This window comes from Xenia sp. Carnegie-2017, unplaced genomic scaffold (assembly GCF_021976095.1).
Source record: "Xenia sp. Carnegie-2017 unplaced genomic scaffold, XeniaSp_v1 HiC_scaffold_22, whole genome shotgun sequence".
Classification (NCBI taxonomy): domain Eukaryota; kingdom Metazoa; phylum Cnidaria; class Anthozoa; order Malacalcyonacea; family Xeniidae; genus Xenia; species Xenia sp. Carnegie-2017.
Genome location: NW_025813485.1, coordinates 17365261 through 17381957, shown reverse-complemented (window position 1 = coordinate 17381957; position 16697 = coordinate 17365261). Strand labels below are relative to the sequence as shown.

Genomic DNA, 16697 nt, shown 5'->3' with positions numbered 1-16697 from the left:
CTAGCTCTCGACAATCTTGGTTTTGCTCTAGGAAGCTGTGACACAATACCAAAGGTGGCCATTCCTAACAATGCTTTTGGTAAGTATTTGTTTTCCTGGATTGTGAAGTGTTTTGCTTGATCACTTTTGTTGTTTTTATGTTCTTGGAAATTTTCTAACTTTTATTTGGTTAATAGTTAACTTACATAATGAGACAGGAAACATTGAATACAATAAATAAATCAACTGTAGAATTTTAATTGTCAGTCAACGTTTTATTTTCATTAATCGTCTTTATAGATTGTTCACTGTAAATTTTAAGGTGTTAATTTAACACTAAAAAGTCGTGTTAAATTAAAAGGTACAGAATAACACCATTTCGGGTGTTATTTTCTTACTGGTGTTAAATTAACACCGAGTTTGGTTCTAAAATAGCGCCTATTTTTGGTGTTATTATAGCACTTGTTAAAGTGATAATTTATCCATTAACGTCCGGTGTCAAAATGACACTTAAATTCGGTGTTATTTTGTAACCCCTTTTCTTATTGTTTTATTTAAGGCCAGTTAAACATGCGACACAAAAATGCTGAGCAATTAATATATTTAAAAAAAATGAAATAATTTATTAGCATGTATTCACACATATAAATATATACAAAACATAAAACATACTATAAACAAGTCAATATATGAAACAAGTAAAGTTAAATATATATATATAATTAAATATATAAAACATCTTAGAAACATCTTTATTTCTGGCTGCTTTTGTGTAGTTTGAGACACACAAACAGATCTTGTTGTTGAATTTGTCTTCTTTCTACGCATGTTTTTGAATCGATTAGTGATTGCTTTCAACCATGACCCCTGTAACGAAGAAAGTTCATGCTGTACATTATAAGAGATAGCGAGCAAAGCTATAGGATTTCTTATAAAGATTATCATATGCATTAAATAATATGAATATGACTTACTGTACCAGCTCCAAGTGAATCGACTAGAAAAGTATATTTTTCTACAATCATGGACGCCACTCTTTGTTTTTCTTCTCTGGATGGAAACATTGAATGAGCTTTAATAGAAGAACAAATGTCCCCAGTAAACTCATCCCTAAGGTTTCCATTAAGTTTTCCTGCTTGCAGTGCTTCATTTACTCTTGGAGAAAACTGTAAAACACAAAAGATAAATTTTAACATTAGAATGTGACCTATTATGAGGTATATTATTTAACATACAGAAATAGGAAGTTTAAAATCTTTTATCCAGTTCTTGTTCGGTTTCCTTTCTTCCACAAGTACAAAGTTTGGTGAAGGTTGATCACTCTATTCAGATGCTATGGTATGTCGGGGTGTACTGGATGTTGTAGGTGACGGTGTGCCTGTTGACAAATGAGCTTCTTCAATTGACGCTGAAGAATTTCTGACATTGTCATTTATGGCAAAGGAATGACTAGTGGATAATACGATCTTCTGGGTGGATGGTTCAATGGTGGATGGAACATTTCTTACTGGCAGAAACTTGTCCAAGTTGTTAATCGTTGCCAATGCATTTTTGATTCGTATAACTTGCCCTCCTTTTATGCCACATGCCTTCAACATCTCATCAGATGTATTGTTTAAAATACCAGCTGAATCAAACTATTCAAGTACAAAAAATCAAAATTAAATTAAAAAGATATATATATGTTAATGACTGAGCGAGAGGTTCGTACAGGAGGATACTGGTCAAGTTGATTTTTCGCTTGTACGGACCGAGACTTTGGGGAGGTCTATTCAAGCGAAAAAAGAACAGCCATTTGATGTTTAGATTGGGCTTTGACCAATCAGAACGCGTTGAAATAAATGTAAAAATGTTTTCCAGATGTACCAAACGGCCCGAGGCCAAAGGCCGTTTTTGATGTCGAGAGGAACTATTTTTCTATTCGGACCGAAATATAAACGGTAAATAACGTATTTATTTTTTGTCAAGCGGTTATGGCCGTTGTGCCATAATGTAATCTTGAATTTCATGCGTAAAACTTTCGTCCTTTTCATCCATGTTTACGTTTTCTGCTATATTTTCGCTAACATTTTCCACGATATTTCCAAGCTCGTCGGCATAGTAAAACTCGCTTTCCGAGTGAGAACTATCATTCAAAGCCATTGTTAAAAACGTTTTCCAAATAACTTTTTTAAATTACTAAAACAGCTTAATTTATTGGCTTTAACATTTGCCAGGATTCCGCGGACCGGAATAAAAAAAATGAAGTAATTTATTCGAACATCAACTTAGCATGCTGCAATAATAATGATTTGGTATTTTTACTTCATAGTCTATTGTAGTTTGGAACCACGGCAGTTGAATTTTCACCCATAATGCTTGACGTCTTAGATTACCCGGTCATTTTTTATCTTTACACTTTATTTCCCTCAATAATTTTCCCCACTAAATTCAAGTATTGTTTTTTTGGTATGGAATAAATATTTACCAAGCAGTGTTAACAAAAGCAACAAAAAGTCGTCTAGTCACAACGTCAACACGCAAAAATTCACGCACTCATGATAAAATTAATTTTATACACATACCTCTTCATCTTCAAGAATAGAAATTACACTGTCCTTTACCCCTGCCTTCTTAAGATTATTAAGCAACGTGGAATCCATCCGACCATAAACGCATAAAAATTTGTAAAACACAAATACAAAAATTTCTACGTGAAATATAAGCACGAGGAGAAGTATGTGTCACAAGAAATTTCATAAGAAAATACATTCAAAAAAGCTTTGTATTTACCTTTTTAAAAGAAGGGAGATCGTCGAAACCAAATAACTTAAATCCAATGGCTCTTTAAGCCTGGTAATATTGACTTTTACGTTTAGTTGACAACGCTGCACAAACAGATGAAATCACGATGAAAATCATGAAATGAAGTATGAGGACAGTGTGACAGTGACAGTAGGCTATAAGCATCTTACCGCGTTTTGCATATAGTCGCTAATATGACATTTCACACCATATATGGTAACAGAGTTGAGCCGGCACTCTCTTCAGAAGTGAATTGTATTTTTGAAGTGAATTAGGTCATGGAGCGTCTATATCGATGTAATATTTGCCTAGAATTCGTTTCAGATTCTCTTCAATTACTAATAACACATATTGGCCGTGTTCATCGTGATGAACCAAATTTTCATGTTGTTTGTGGCATCGATGGCTGTGCCAGGACGTTTAAGAAATTTTTATCATTGAGAAATTACCTTATTCGAAAACATAACATCCTGCGCAATACGAGGAACAGCGCAGAGTTGAATACTGATAGGGGAAACGACGATGCTAATCAAAATCATGAGATTGATAATACAGACCCTGAACAGGAAGAAGAGTTTACATTATGGCTGACCAGGACAATTTATCTAGAGCGAATACTTTATGTTTGTTAAATTTCAAAGAAAGAGGAGGTGTACCTCAAACTGTTGTTGATTCCTTTGTTGAGAATGCTACGAAAGTTACTCAAACAAGCATTAACCTTTTAAAGTCTGGTATAACTAGCTGCCTTAAAAACGCAGCCATGTTTAAGATGGAAAAATCCATGCTTAATCCAGCTCTGGTTATATAACATATGTATTGCCGCTATTTTTTACGAAGTTTTTAAGCTGTTTTAAATGAACGCTTAAGTCAACTGTTCTGTTATCCGTATCAGAACGAAAACAGCTGCAGTTTGATATAAGTATAAAAATAAGTTAAAAAACCAGTTAAAATAAGTGTTATTTTGACACCCATGAATTTACAAGGAGAGTGGTGCAGAAATAACGCCCTTTATAAATTATTGTAACTCTTGCTAATGGTGTTAATTTAACACCAACCACTTAACACCAAAAAACAGTGTTACTTTAGCACCTTTGTGGCAGAACAAGGTGCTATTTCAGCACTATTAATTAGGTGTTAAAGTGTTGAGGTGTAAATTTAACACGCTACAATATGTTTAAGGTCATATGTTGTTAAATCAACACCAATATTGGTGTTATAATAACACCTTTTATTTAACACCACCGGTGGGTGTCAGTTTAGCACTAGAGAAAGTGCTAGTTCAACACCTCAAAAATAACAGTGTTCCATTGGTTCATTCTTTTCTTTTAAAAGTAAGAAATGTGAAAAATGTCCCATCTATACATATCTATACATATACGGCATGCACTACAATAAAGCATGTCTGTATTACCATTCTTTAAACTTATATATATGTACTTTAGAAAGATAAAAGTTTATCCGGATAAGTTATTTTATTAATGGTGGATTTAGGTGATTGAATGACGTGAAATATGTTGTTGTGGGTTTGGGTGTATTGTGAATAGGATTGTGATAATATATATTATCACCGTGAGTTGCTGTGGTTTGAGTGTCGTTAGTAGATTTTTTGTCGTTTTTCTTTAGCTGTGAATATGTACGATAGGTATGTCAATATGTTTGTTCATTGTGTCGTTGTCTTTACTGTACCAAGCGTCTTTAAATTTGCGTGCGTGTTTTGTCTGTGCGCGTCCGAGTACTTTCATTTCTGTCCAATCCTATGCGTCGTTATTTGCAAACGTGTGTTCTGTCGTTAATGAGTTTGGATCTCGTCGTTTTATGGCGTTTTTGTGTTCTGTGAGTCTTGTTTCGATTTCCTTCGATTTTTGTCCTATATGTATTGTTTTGAGCAATCTTTAAATGGCATCATGTAGATTGCGTCCGTTGTATCATGAATTGTTGTTGTTTTGTCTTTATGTTTGGCAAAATATGATTTGTCTTTTGCGTTGGTTTGTTTGCGACGTTTATATTGAATGGTCGAAGAAGTCATGCAGTCTTTTTTGTTGTTCCGTTTATGTATGCATGGATGTGATTGTTTTTACTGTTTCATTGGGTTATTCGTTACTTTTGTTGGTTTGGGTTTTGTTTTGTGTTTTGTTTATAATTTTGTTTATAAATTTTCTATTGTAATTGTTTTTTATAAATGTGGAGTATAAGTAATTGCGTTCTGTTTTCTTAGCCTTTTCGGTGTTACAATAAGTGTTGATTCTGATGAAAAGGTGTTCGTATGCAGCATATTTTGTGTTGTGTTGGGTGATTGATGTTGAAATCAAATATTTGGTCTGTGTGGGTCGTTTTGCGGCACAATATGTGTGTTTAGTGTGCTGTTCTAGTCAGTAGGATACAGAGAAAAGTAAGTTGTTTTCATGTCTTCATCTTTAGTAAAGGTTATGTTTATTATTGTATTGTTTAAGGTTTGTAGGATTTGTTCAGTTTTGTCTTTCTTGACAATGGCAAAGATGTCGTCGACACATCTTTTCCTCAGTCTGATGTCTGTGTTGTTGGTGACTGATTGTGATTCGAGTTGTTGCATTATAATTTCTGCGGTGAAGGTGGATAGTGGTGACACAATTTGTGTGCCGGAAATTTGTCTATGGTATGAGTTCTGTAAGGAGAATTCAGTGAAGAGGCAAAGACTGAGTAAGTCTAAGATGTCATTTTTGTCAAGTTGTGTCGTGGCTTGCCAAGATTTGTCGTTTGTAAATAGTTCGTTTTTAATACTTTGGCTGTGTCTACTAGTATGGATGTGAAGAGTAATGTCACGTCGTAAGATATCATAACTGTGTCTGTGTCTGGTTGTAGTTTAACGGTGTCAATGTTGACGAGGAAGGTGGTGGCGCTTTTGATGGTGTGAGGCGAACTTTTGACTAGAGAATAAAGAATGTTACATAGATATTTTGATAGTTCATATTTAGGTGATCCTGGAAGAGGTACGATTTGTTGTATATAATTTAGCTATTTCTTTGTTTTTCTATTAATAATATAGGAATAATCCGTAAAAATTTGTAGATATACCTTGTTTGCATGGCTAGAGTTGATAATGCGCTGATATTTCATATGCCTATAAAGTAAAAATCCATATTTCTAGCACGTCTTTCAACGCTGCATTCTGGTACGATAGAAATAAAGACAGTGCATGTTGTTGATTTTCTTTAACAATTTTATGGAGCAGTAGTTTGAAACTATTTACATATGATTTTTCAATCGTTGAACATCATAAATATTAGCGTTGATTTGTTTCGTTGTTATTTATATATAACACGCTTACGAAATATTTTAACAAATTGCTAGTTTAGCATATACCCCCAAATATCGCATTTAAATTGCATGTAGTAAAGTTTGTATTTAGGTTAAAAAAGTATATAAAGTAGACTTATATATAATCTTTTCTTCAAAATACTTGAAAAAGTTACCAAGACAGTCCACATAACATTTAAAAAAAGCAATTTTAACATTCATAATCTACAATTCGACATATTTTTAATAGTAAAGTTACCGTGGGTTTTACAAATATATTAAGTATATAGAACGATCTTCACTCTTGCTGGAAGAAATTTTTGTCATTAAGTTGTTTAGTGAAATTCTTGATAAATTTAGTGAACATTAAAGATTTTTGTGTGTCGACGACTTCTGAGACTGGAAATTTTTTTACACAATTTCGAGTTTTTTTGCTGAACTTTCAGCAAACGTAGCCAAATTACAAATAAGAATTGCTGATTGATTAAAAGCGTAAAATAATTTGTGTATTTATAAGTTTGATGCTTTTATCATTTAAACGAGGGGTCTCCAAACTACGGCCCGCGGGCCAGATGCGGCCCGTTGGGCCTCTCAATCCGGCCCGCAGAGACACTTAAGAAAGCCAATTTCACCACTCACATTGAGAAAACTGAACAGACTAATTGTGATTTTGTTATGATATTACACTTTGTTGAAATTTAACCTTTAAATTTTGAATAAATATTTTCTTAACTAATGAAGCTTGTGTTATGTACTTCGTTTTATTAAAATATTCGCTCTTTGACCAGCGGTATACGATTCGTCGGCCCTCAACATGCTGGATGAAAGTCATGTGGCCCTCTGGCTGTAAAGTTTGGAGACCCCTGATTTAAACCTTACGTGAAACATAATGTTAAATGGACTGCGTAAAATTTTGTGTAAATTTACGCAATTAATTGCGTAAATCGTCTAATTTAACTAAAATTTTGAGTTCTGTCAACTTAAAACTACGGTAAAATCTTAACTTACTTTTTTGAATTGAAAATATACAAATTTCTTTGAGTAAACAATTTGCTCATTTTGGTGTAAATTGTTATACACAAAATCATGTAGAGCAGAGCGTTAAAGTGAAGAGTTGCGCAATTTAGACAAGTTTTACAATGTTTTGTAATAAGTATAATCAAATTAATTTTTAAGTTGACTCATAAAATATATGTTATTTACCGGAAGGGATAACTGCACGGAAAATATATTTTCACGAGTTCTTAAAAATCCAGTAATCCACATATAATCGATGCATGTTATCTTTACTTTGACTAGCGCCGAATATGCTGCATGACGCTGTCAGCTAGCTAGTATTACGACTATTAATATATGCTTGGTCTTGTAGTATATATGTCTTATTGATCAATGTAATTTTCTACACAATACACATTGAAAGATTTTTTTGATAATATCAGCGAAAATTGTATTTATTTTATGATAACATAAAAAAGTCGATGTATTTATTTGATCGAAGGTAAGAATAGCTTTTGCAAACAAAGCTTTTATATTTTGTACATTTTAAATAAAGTTTCTTTTCTCTTTCTAAACCAGCTCCTTTATCCAATAAATTTCATGCGACGTATGTATGCAAGAAAATATAAAAATTTTTTTAAACTAATTTCTTTACACTAATTTTGGCTTACATAGCCAGTGAAAAGCAATCTTACGTATTAGAATGAAACAAAAACCCTTTTTTCAATGTTGTATTTAAGTATAACTTGATTTGCTTGATTCCTCCCCTATTTACTTACAGCGAATGTCTGTGACTTTGAACATGGCCTGGGCACGAATTCATGTCCATGGCACAATGTTGAGGGAGTTGATGATTACAACTGGTTTCTCGTCTATTCCTGGAGGTTTGGTAAGTTCTGCAACAGGAGAGCTTTTTAATGTGTTCAAGTAGAAAAAATATCGAGTTTCAAGATAAAAAACTAATTTGATCACTTGAAACACTGAGTGAGTTTTTGTAAATGGAGAACTGGATAGCTTAGTAAAGCGAGTAAGATAATAAATATTGGTTATTACTTAATGTAATTACGCTTGTGAATTGTGAGGTGCAGACGGTACTAAGCCCAATTCGTAGGTGGATGACTTGGAGTTTAGGTTTGTAAAGCAACGTGGAGGGCAATGACGACTTTGTCAGAAGACTTAGTTCACTATATAGAAGATCACGTTATAATGACGAAGGCTTCAGTTTTGGTATGATGTCATTTTTATATAGTAGAGAGGCTTTATTGATGAATTAGATGAAGATCATTTAGTGAGATTTTGTTTTCAAAAATGACTACTCTGATTTTGGATTGAGCTGAAATTCCACTTGAATTTAGTTGATGACACGTCACAAGAGCAAACTGCAGGCAGTCATTTCTCAAGTAAGGCTTCTTCTAATTTCTTTAAGAATATTATTATTTGTTTTGTTTTTCTTTATTGTTTTTAAGTTCTTTATAGCAAGTGTTAATATGCATGGCAACGTTTAGAGAGGAGATTAATAGTTGTGCCATTAAATGAGTCAGCGAAAGCTGAAAGTTTTTTCATGCATGAATGTTGTAAAATCGGTGGGTCAAAGCAGTAATTGCTATTTTTTCTCATAACGACAATGTTCTTTTCATTAAATCTCTTCTTCAACTTAGCCTTTAACGTTTTTCGTGATCTCATACAGGATCAATATTTATGGAAGTAAATATCGATCCAGTAGCACAGTAGCTTCTTGAATACTAACAAGTTCTACATTCTCGGCAATATCAACATAACTGGCCATTCTTTCAGTCTCATTTGAGAACACTTAGAACTTCTCTCTTTCGTTACAGGCTTTCAACTTCTTATTGATCAAAGCAATAGGACTTTGGTCATACTAATCGTAAACATTTTTGAAGAAAATTTAGGTGTCGTAGGGATATATACTTAATTATCATGATGTATCGAATAAAACGATTGATACAACATCTATAGCCAGAGCACTAAAAGTAGCTAGCGGCATAACGCTGAAGTTTGCTTCAACGTAATAAAATTAACTACTGCCATATGCAAAATCCAAAAGCTAGTATCTTTGAGGAAACAAATTTTTCTTAATTTTTTTTATTCAAAAGCTCTGACTTATTAAAGCTACAAACAAACAACAACTATCGAAATTAGAAATTCTTAATTTTCTTCCCACCCTTGACAAACTGTCACATTTTCCACGACATCAGAATTATAGGGCTCCCCGATGGGTGTGATATAACCGCCCCTCCTGAACAACTATATTTTTTTATTCATAAATTTACAAATAAAAAATTGGTGAAATAAATTTAACAATTACACAAAAATCTTAATTATCTTACTGTACAAGGCGTTTAGAACAACATAAATCGATCTCTTTACGAGCATTACTATAATGGTTGATCAAGCAATCTTAAATAAATGATTTATCAATAAATATGCATTCTTTATATATCTAGTCTACACAGTAACTATATTTTACATTTTCTCTTGTGTTGCAGGACGATTTCTTCATTCTGAATCAAGTTTACCTGGCAAAGCTTTGTTGGTGGGAAACTATCGAAACGACTCTCTTGTGTGCTTTTCATTTTCGTATTATACTTTTCGCAGTTATTATGGGATATTAAATATCTTCCAAGAATATTTTCACAATAGTTACAATGTGCTACTGTGGTCATTAAGTGGTGACCAAGGAACTAAGTGGAAAAAAGGTCAAGTCACAGTTAATTTTACCATGGGTCAATCTAGGGTAGGCAACTTACACATATTTATACAATTTAAAATTAAACTTCGGCAATTTGTCCAAGCCGCTTACTTTTTCTTCATAGTTAATCGTTGAAGCTGTCGTGCATGGATACACAGAAAGCGCTGTAGGTATCGACAATCTTGCTTTTGCTTCAGAAAGCTGTGACACAATACCAAAGGTGGCCATTCCTAGCAGTGCTTTTGGTAAGTATCTGTTTTCTTGGAGTGTGAAGGGTTTTGCTTGGTCACTTTTGTTGTTTTTATGTTCTTGGAAATTTTCTAACTTTTTATTTGGTTCATAGTTAACTTACATAATGGAACAAAAAACATTGAATACAATAAATAAATCAACTGTAGAATTTTAATTGTCAGTCAACGTTTTATTTTCATTAATCGTCTTTATAGATTGTTCAATTGGTTCATTCTTTTCCTTTAAAAGTAAGAAATGTGAAAAATGTCCCATCTATACATATCAACCATATCCAAAACAAACTCGTTGTTTTCCCTGTAATGAGAGTAAAGGTACCATCAATGTTGGTGCAGTGAGTGAACGAGAATGTATAAAAGGTAATTTTTATTATTAGTAGTAAAATTTCTGTTTTGAAAAATCAATGTATTATAAACATATTTTTGTTTTTATGTTTTCCTTATTTTTTCTACTAAATGGAATAATCCCAAACGTAAAAACTTGTACATACCTTGTTTGCAGAACTAGATTTGATAATACACTTATATGTCATATGTTTGTAAATGATGATCGTCCAGGTTAATAAAGTCCTGAGAAGGATTGTTTTTGATGTTGTTGACTGACGTTTCGACAACCTTAGCGGTAGTCATCTTCAGAGTCAAATGAGGAGTAAACGTCAGGTTAGCCGTATTTGTTGTCTGGTTCTTACGTCATTGTATTGTGTGTACAGGAAATGTGCAGGAAATGTGTATTGTCATTGTGGATTAGTGTGAAGTGAAATATTTTATTTTTAGTTGTGATGTGTGATTTAGGTGTGACGTTTTTAGTTGTAGTGTGAGGGTGTCAATTGTGTATTGTCATTGTGAATTAGTTTGAAGTGTAATGTTTTTAGTTGATCGTTTGTTTGTATTGTGAATAAGTCGTTTGTAAGGTGCCGGTAATTGCTGTGATCTGTTCAGGGGTTTGTTCCAAGTTGGTATACCAACTTTCTAATGTAAGCTGTTGTCTATAGTCAGTACTGTATATGATGCATTTTGCCGAGCCCCAGTAAATGTTGTGCTTTGTGATTCGGTGATGTTCGGCAATGTGATTAGTTTTGTCTTGTTTCTTAGTAGCTCGCTTGTGCTCAGTAAGTCTTATGTTTAAGTTCCTGCCAGTTTCCCCGATATAGGAGGCGTGGCAGTCGGAGCAGTTTATTTTGTAAACTGCACCTTGTCGTTCGTTGGATTGTTCTTTGTCCTTTATGTTCGTTAGTACTTGTCGTAATGTTGTGATTGGTTTATGTGCGACACGTATGTTGTATGGTCGTAAGATACGCGAGATAGTCTCAGACGTACCTTTGATGTAAGGTATCGTTGCTGTTGTCACTGAGTTGTTCGTTTCGTTGGGTTCGTTGGGTTTGTAAGTGTTGCGTTTGATAAAGTCAGAGTTATACTTGTTTTTGTCAAAAACACGTTTGAGATAGTTGTTTTCGTTTCGTAGAGCGTCCGGTGAATCACATATGATTTGTGCACGTCTTGTTAATGTTCTGATTGTGGTCGCACATAAACCAATCACAACATTACGACAAGTACTAACGAACATAAAGGACAAAGAACAATCCAACGAACGACAAGGTGCAGTTTACAAAATAAACTGCTCCGACTGCCACGCCTCCTATATCGGGGAAACTGGCAGGAACTTAAACATAAGACTTACTGAGCACAAGCGAGCTACTAAGAAACAAGACAAAACTAATCACATTGCCGAACATCACCGAATCACAAAGCACAACATTTACTGGGGCTCGGCAAAATGCATCATATACAGTACTGACTATAGACAACAGCTTACATTAGAAAGTTGGTATACCAACTTGGAACAAACCCCCTGAACAGATCACAGCAATTACCGGCACCTTACAAACGACTTATTCACAATACAAACAAACGATCAACTAAAAACATTACACTTCAAACTAATTCACAATGACAATACACAATTGACACCCTCACACTACAACTAAAAACGTCACACCTAAATCACACATCACAACTAAAAATAAAATATTTCACTTCACACTAATCCACAATGACAATACACATTTCCTGCACATTTCCTGTACACACAATACAATGACGTAAGAACCAGACAACAAATACGGCTAACCTGACGTTTACTCCTCATTTGACTCTGAAGATGACTACCGCTAAGGTTGTCGAAACGTCAGTCAACAACATCAAAAACAGTCCTTCTCAGGACTTTATTAACCTGGACGATCATCATTCACAAACATATAACGATACTCCCGGGTTCAAACCATTTACTTTAATACTTATATGTCGTATGTTATTTCGTAAAAATCCGTATTTCTTGCACGTCTTTCAACGCTCCATTCTGTGACGATAGAAATGAAGACACTGCTTGTTGTTGATTTTCTTTATCAACTTTATGAAGCAGCATTTTAACAATATTTATTCATGATTTTTGTAATTTTGAACATCGGGAGTATTTGCGTTGATTTTAACCTTGGTTATCTATACATAACCACATGAAGGAAACACTTTGACAAAATACTAAATCAACAAAGATAAACTGAAACCATGTATAATTGAACAACAATGTATATATGGTAATTTTCAGCATTGCTACTTACAATTCAGTATTAAAAAATCAATGTATTGTATAGTTAATATATTGATAAGTTTTTACTGTTGCTACTTGGTGTTTCACGCCATAGGGCGATCTTCAGGAAACTGACAGATAATTTATTATTTACTGTATATGCAATTGGTTATTAGGTACTAGATTACATAACGGCATGCACTACAATAAAGCATGTCTGGATTACCATTCTTTAAACTTATATATATGTACTTTAGAAAGATGAAAGTTTATCCGGATAAGTTATTTTATTAATGGTGGATTTAGGTGATTGAATGACGTGAAATATGTTGTTGTGGGTTTGGGTGTATTGTGAATAGGATTGTGATAATATATATTATTACCGTGAGTTGCTGTGGTTTGAGTGTCGTTAGTAGATTTTTTGTCGTTTTTCTTTAGCTGTGAATATATACGATAGGTATGTCAATATGTTTGTTCATTGTGTCGTTGTCTTTACTGTACCAAGCGTCTTTAAATTTGCGTGCGTGTTTTGTCTGTGCGCGTCCGAGTACTTTAATTTCTGTCCAATCCTATGCGTCGTTATTTGCAAACGTGTGTTCTGTCGTTAATGAGTTTGGATCTCGTCGTTTTATGGCGTTTTTGTGTTCTGTGAGTCTTGTTTCGATTTTCTTCGATTTTTGTCCTATATGTATTGTTTTGAGCAATCTTTAAATGGCATCATGTAGATTGCGTCCGTTGTATCATGAATTGTTGTTGTTTTGTCTTTATGTTTGGCAAAATATGATTTGTCTTTTGTGTTGGTTTGTTTGCGACGTTTATATTGAATGGTCGAAGAAGTCATGCAGTCTTTTTTGATGTTCCGTTTATGTATGCATGGATGTGATTGTTTTTACTGTTTCATCGGGTTATTCGTTACTTTTGTTGGTTTGGGTTTTGTTTTGTGTTTTGTTTATAATTTTGTTTATAAATTTTCTATTGTAATTGTTTTTTATAAATGTGGAGTATAAGTAATTGCGTTCTGTTTTCTTAGCCTTTTCGGTGTTACAATAAGTGTTGATTCTGATGAAAAGGTGTTCGTATGCAGCATATTTTGTGTTGTGTTGGGTGATTGATGTTGAAATCAAATATTTGGTCTGTGTGGGTCGTTTTGCGGCACAATATGTGTGTTTAGTGTGCTGTTCTAGTCAGTAGGATACAGAGAAAAGTAAGTTGTTTTCATGTCTTCATCTTTAGTAAAGGTTATGTTTATTATTGTATTGTTTAAGGTTTGTAGGATTTGTTCAGTTTTGTCTTTCTTGACAATGGCAAAGATGTCGTCGACACATCTTTTCCTCAGTCTGATGTCTGTGTTGTTGGTGACTGATTGTGATTCGAGTTGTTGCATTATAATTTCTGCGGTGAAGGTGGATAGTGGTGACACAATTTGTGTGCCTGAAATTTGTCTATGGTATGAGTTCTGTAAGGAGAATTCAGTGAAGAGGCAAAGACTGAGTAAGTCTAAGATGTCATTTTTGTCAAGTTGTGTCGTGGCTTGCCAAGATTTGTCGTTTGTAAATAGTTCGTTTTTAATACTTTGGCTGTGTCTACTAGTATGGATGTGAAGAGTAATGTCACGTCGTAAGATATCATAACTGTGTCTGTGTCTGGTTGTAGTTTAACGGTGTCAATGTTGACGAGGAAGGTGGTGGCGTTTTTGATGGTGTGAGGCGAACTTTTGACTAGAGAATAAAGAATGTTACATAGATATTTTGATAGTTCATATTTAGGTGATCCTGGAAGAGGTACGATTTGTTGTATATAATTTAGCTATTTCTTTGTTTTCTATTAATAATATAGGAATAATCCGTAAAATTTGTAGATATACCTTGTTTGCATGGCTAGAGTTGATAATGCACTGATATTTCATATGCCTATAAAGTAAAATCCATATTTCTAGCACGTCTTTCAACGCTGCATTCTGGTACGATAGAAATAAAGACAGTGCATGTTGTTGATTTTCTTTAACAATTTTATGGAGCAGTAGTTTGAAACTATTTACATATGATTTTTCAATCATTGAACATCATAAATATTAGCGTTGATTTGTTTCGTTGTTATTTATATATAACACGCTTACGAAATATTTTAACAAATTGCTAGTTCAGAATATACCCCAAATATCGCATTTAAATTGCATATAGTAAAATTTGTATTTAGGTTAAAAAGTATATAAAGTAGACTTATATATAATCTTTTCTTCAAAATACTTGAAAAGTTACCAAGACAGTCCACATAACATTTAAAAAGCAATTTTAACATTCATAATCTACAATTCGACATATTTTTAATAGTAAAGTTACCGTGGGTTTTACAAATATATTAAGTATATAGAACGATCTTCACTCTTGCTGGAAGAAATTTTTGTCATTAAGTTGTTTAGTGAAATTCTTGATAAATTTAGTGAACATTAAAGATTTTTGTGTGTCGACGACTTCTGAGACTGGAAATTTTTTTACACAATTTCGAGTTTTTTTGCTGAACTTTCAGCAAACGTAGCCAAATTACAAACAAGAATTGCTGATTGATTAAAAGCGTAAAATAATTTGTGTATTTATAAGTTTGATGCTTTTATCATTTAAACGAGGGGTCTCCAAACTACGGCCCGTTGAGCCTCTCAATCCGGCCCGCAGAGACACTTAAGAAAGCCAATTTCACCACTCACATTGAGAAAACTGAACAGACTAATTGTGATTTTGTTATGATATTACACTTTGTTGAAATTTAACCTTTTTCTTAACTAATGAAGCTTGTGTTATGTACTTCGTTTTATTAAAATATTCGCTCTTTGACCAGCGGTATACGATTCGTCGGCCCTCAACATGCTGGATGAAAGTCATGTGGCCTTCTGGCTGTAAAGTTTGGAGACCCCTGATTTAAACCTTACGTGAAACATAATGTTAAATGGACTGCGTAAAATTTTGTGTAAATTTACGCAATTAATTGCGTAAATCATCTCATTTAACTAAAATTTTGAGTTCTGTCAACTTAAAACTACGGTAAAATCTTAACTTACTTTTTTGAATTGAAAATATACAAATTTCTTTGAGTAAACAATTTGCTCATTTTTGTGTAAATTGTTATACACAAAATCATGTAGAGCAGAGCGTTAAAGTGAAGAGTTGCGCAATTTAGACAAGTTTTACAATGTTTTGTAATAAGTGTAATCAAATTAATTTTTAAGTTGACTCATAAAATATATGTTATTTACCGGAAGGGATGTCTGCACGGAAAATATATTTTCACGAGTTCTTAAAATCCAGTAATCCACATATAATCGATGCATGTTATCTTTACTTTGACTAGCGCCGCATATGCTGCATGACGCTGTCAGCTAGTTAGTATTACGACTATTAATATATGCTTGGTCTTGTAGTATACATGTCTTATTGATCAATGTAATTTTCTACACAATAAACGACTATCTCTTTATACCTATTTATAAGTGTGTTTTAATAGAAATTTTACTCTAAAACCTGTGTTGCTGTAAATGCATTGTCTGTTTCTATATTTTTGCCTACAATTTTGTGTTATACATTTTCCCAAAGTGTGTAATTCATCCTTTCACTCAAAATATTAAATTTACCAATAGTTTTATGTAGTCTTTACACTAGCGTTTGTGTCACTGTGGATACACATTTTACTGAAATTTTTGTGTACAATTTACACAACATTTTTTGCAGTTAAAAACCCATTATCTTGTGTAGTGTGTTTTTATTCCATACAAATGCATTTCAGACTTTTCCTATATTCTATAACAACTAATATGGCTGTTTAACTTTCGATTTCTTCTTCGTTCAGTCAAAAGATGTGATTTTCAAAAGGGACTGGGAACTACTGAATGTCCATGGCACAACGTAGAAGGTGACGATGATGTTGACTGGAAACTTTGTACATCAAACTCATCATTTTATGAAACACCACGCTATGATGCTACAGGCTTCAGTATTGGTAAGATGGCAACGTTTATAGTGAATAAGTGTTGTATGTACAACTGCTTGAATTAAAAAAAGAAAAATGATGAAGAGTATCTAGGATTTTGTCTTTAAATGACAACTCGGATTTTAAATGTCAAACAGTAAGTTAC

General features: G+C 33.4%; 2 long non-coding RNA genes across 2 annotated transcripts; one reads left to right on the top strand and one right to left on the bottom strand.

Annotated features, from left to right (window-relative positions):
- On the top strand, window positions 1-16477 carry LOC124447370. The gene is made up of 3 exons (XR_006948709.1): window positions 1-79; window positions 10189-10350; window positions 16412-16477. It is a non-coding gene; the product is annotated as an uncharacterized LOC124447370 (long non-coding RNA).
- Window positions 9183-10580, bottom strand: LOC124447372. The gene is made up of 3 exons (XR_006948711.1): window positions 10482-10580; window positions 9854-10288; window positions 9183-9734 (listed from the first exon to the last, which is right to left on the bottom strand). It is a non-coding gene; the product is annotated as an uncharacterized LOC124447372 (long non-coding RNA).
- Window positions 16478-16697: the final 220 nt, after the last annotated feature.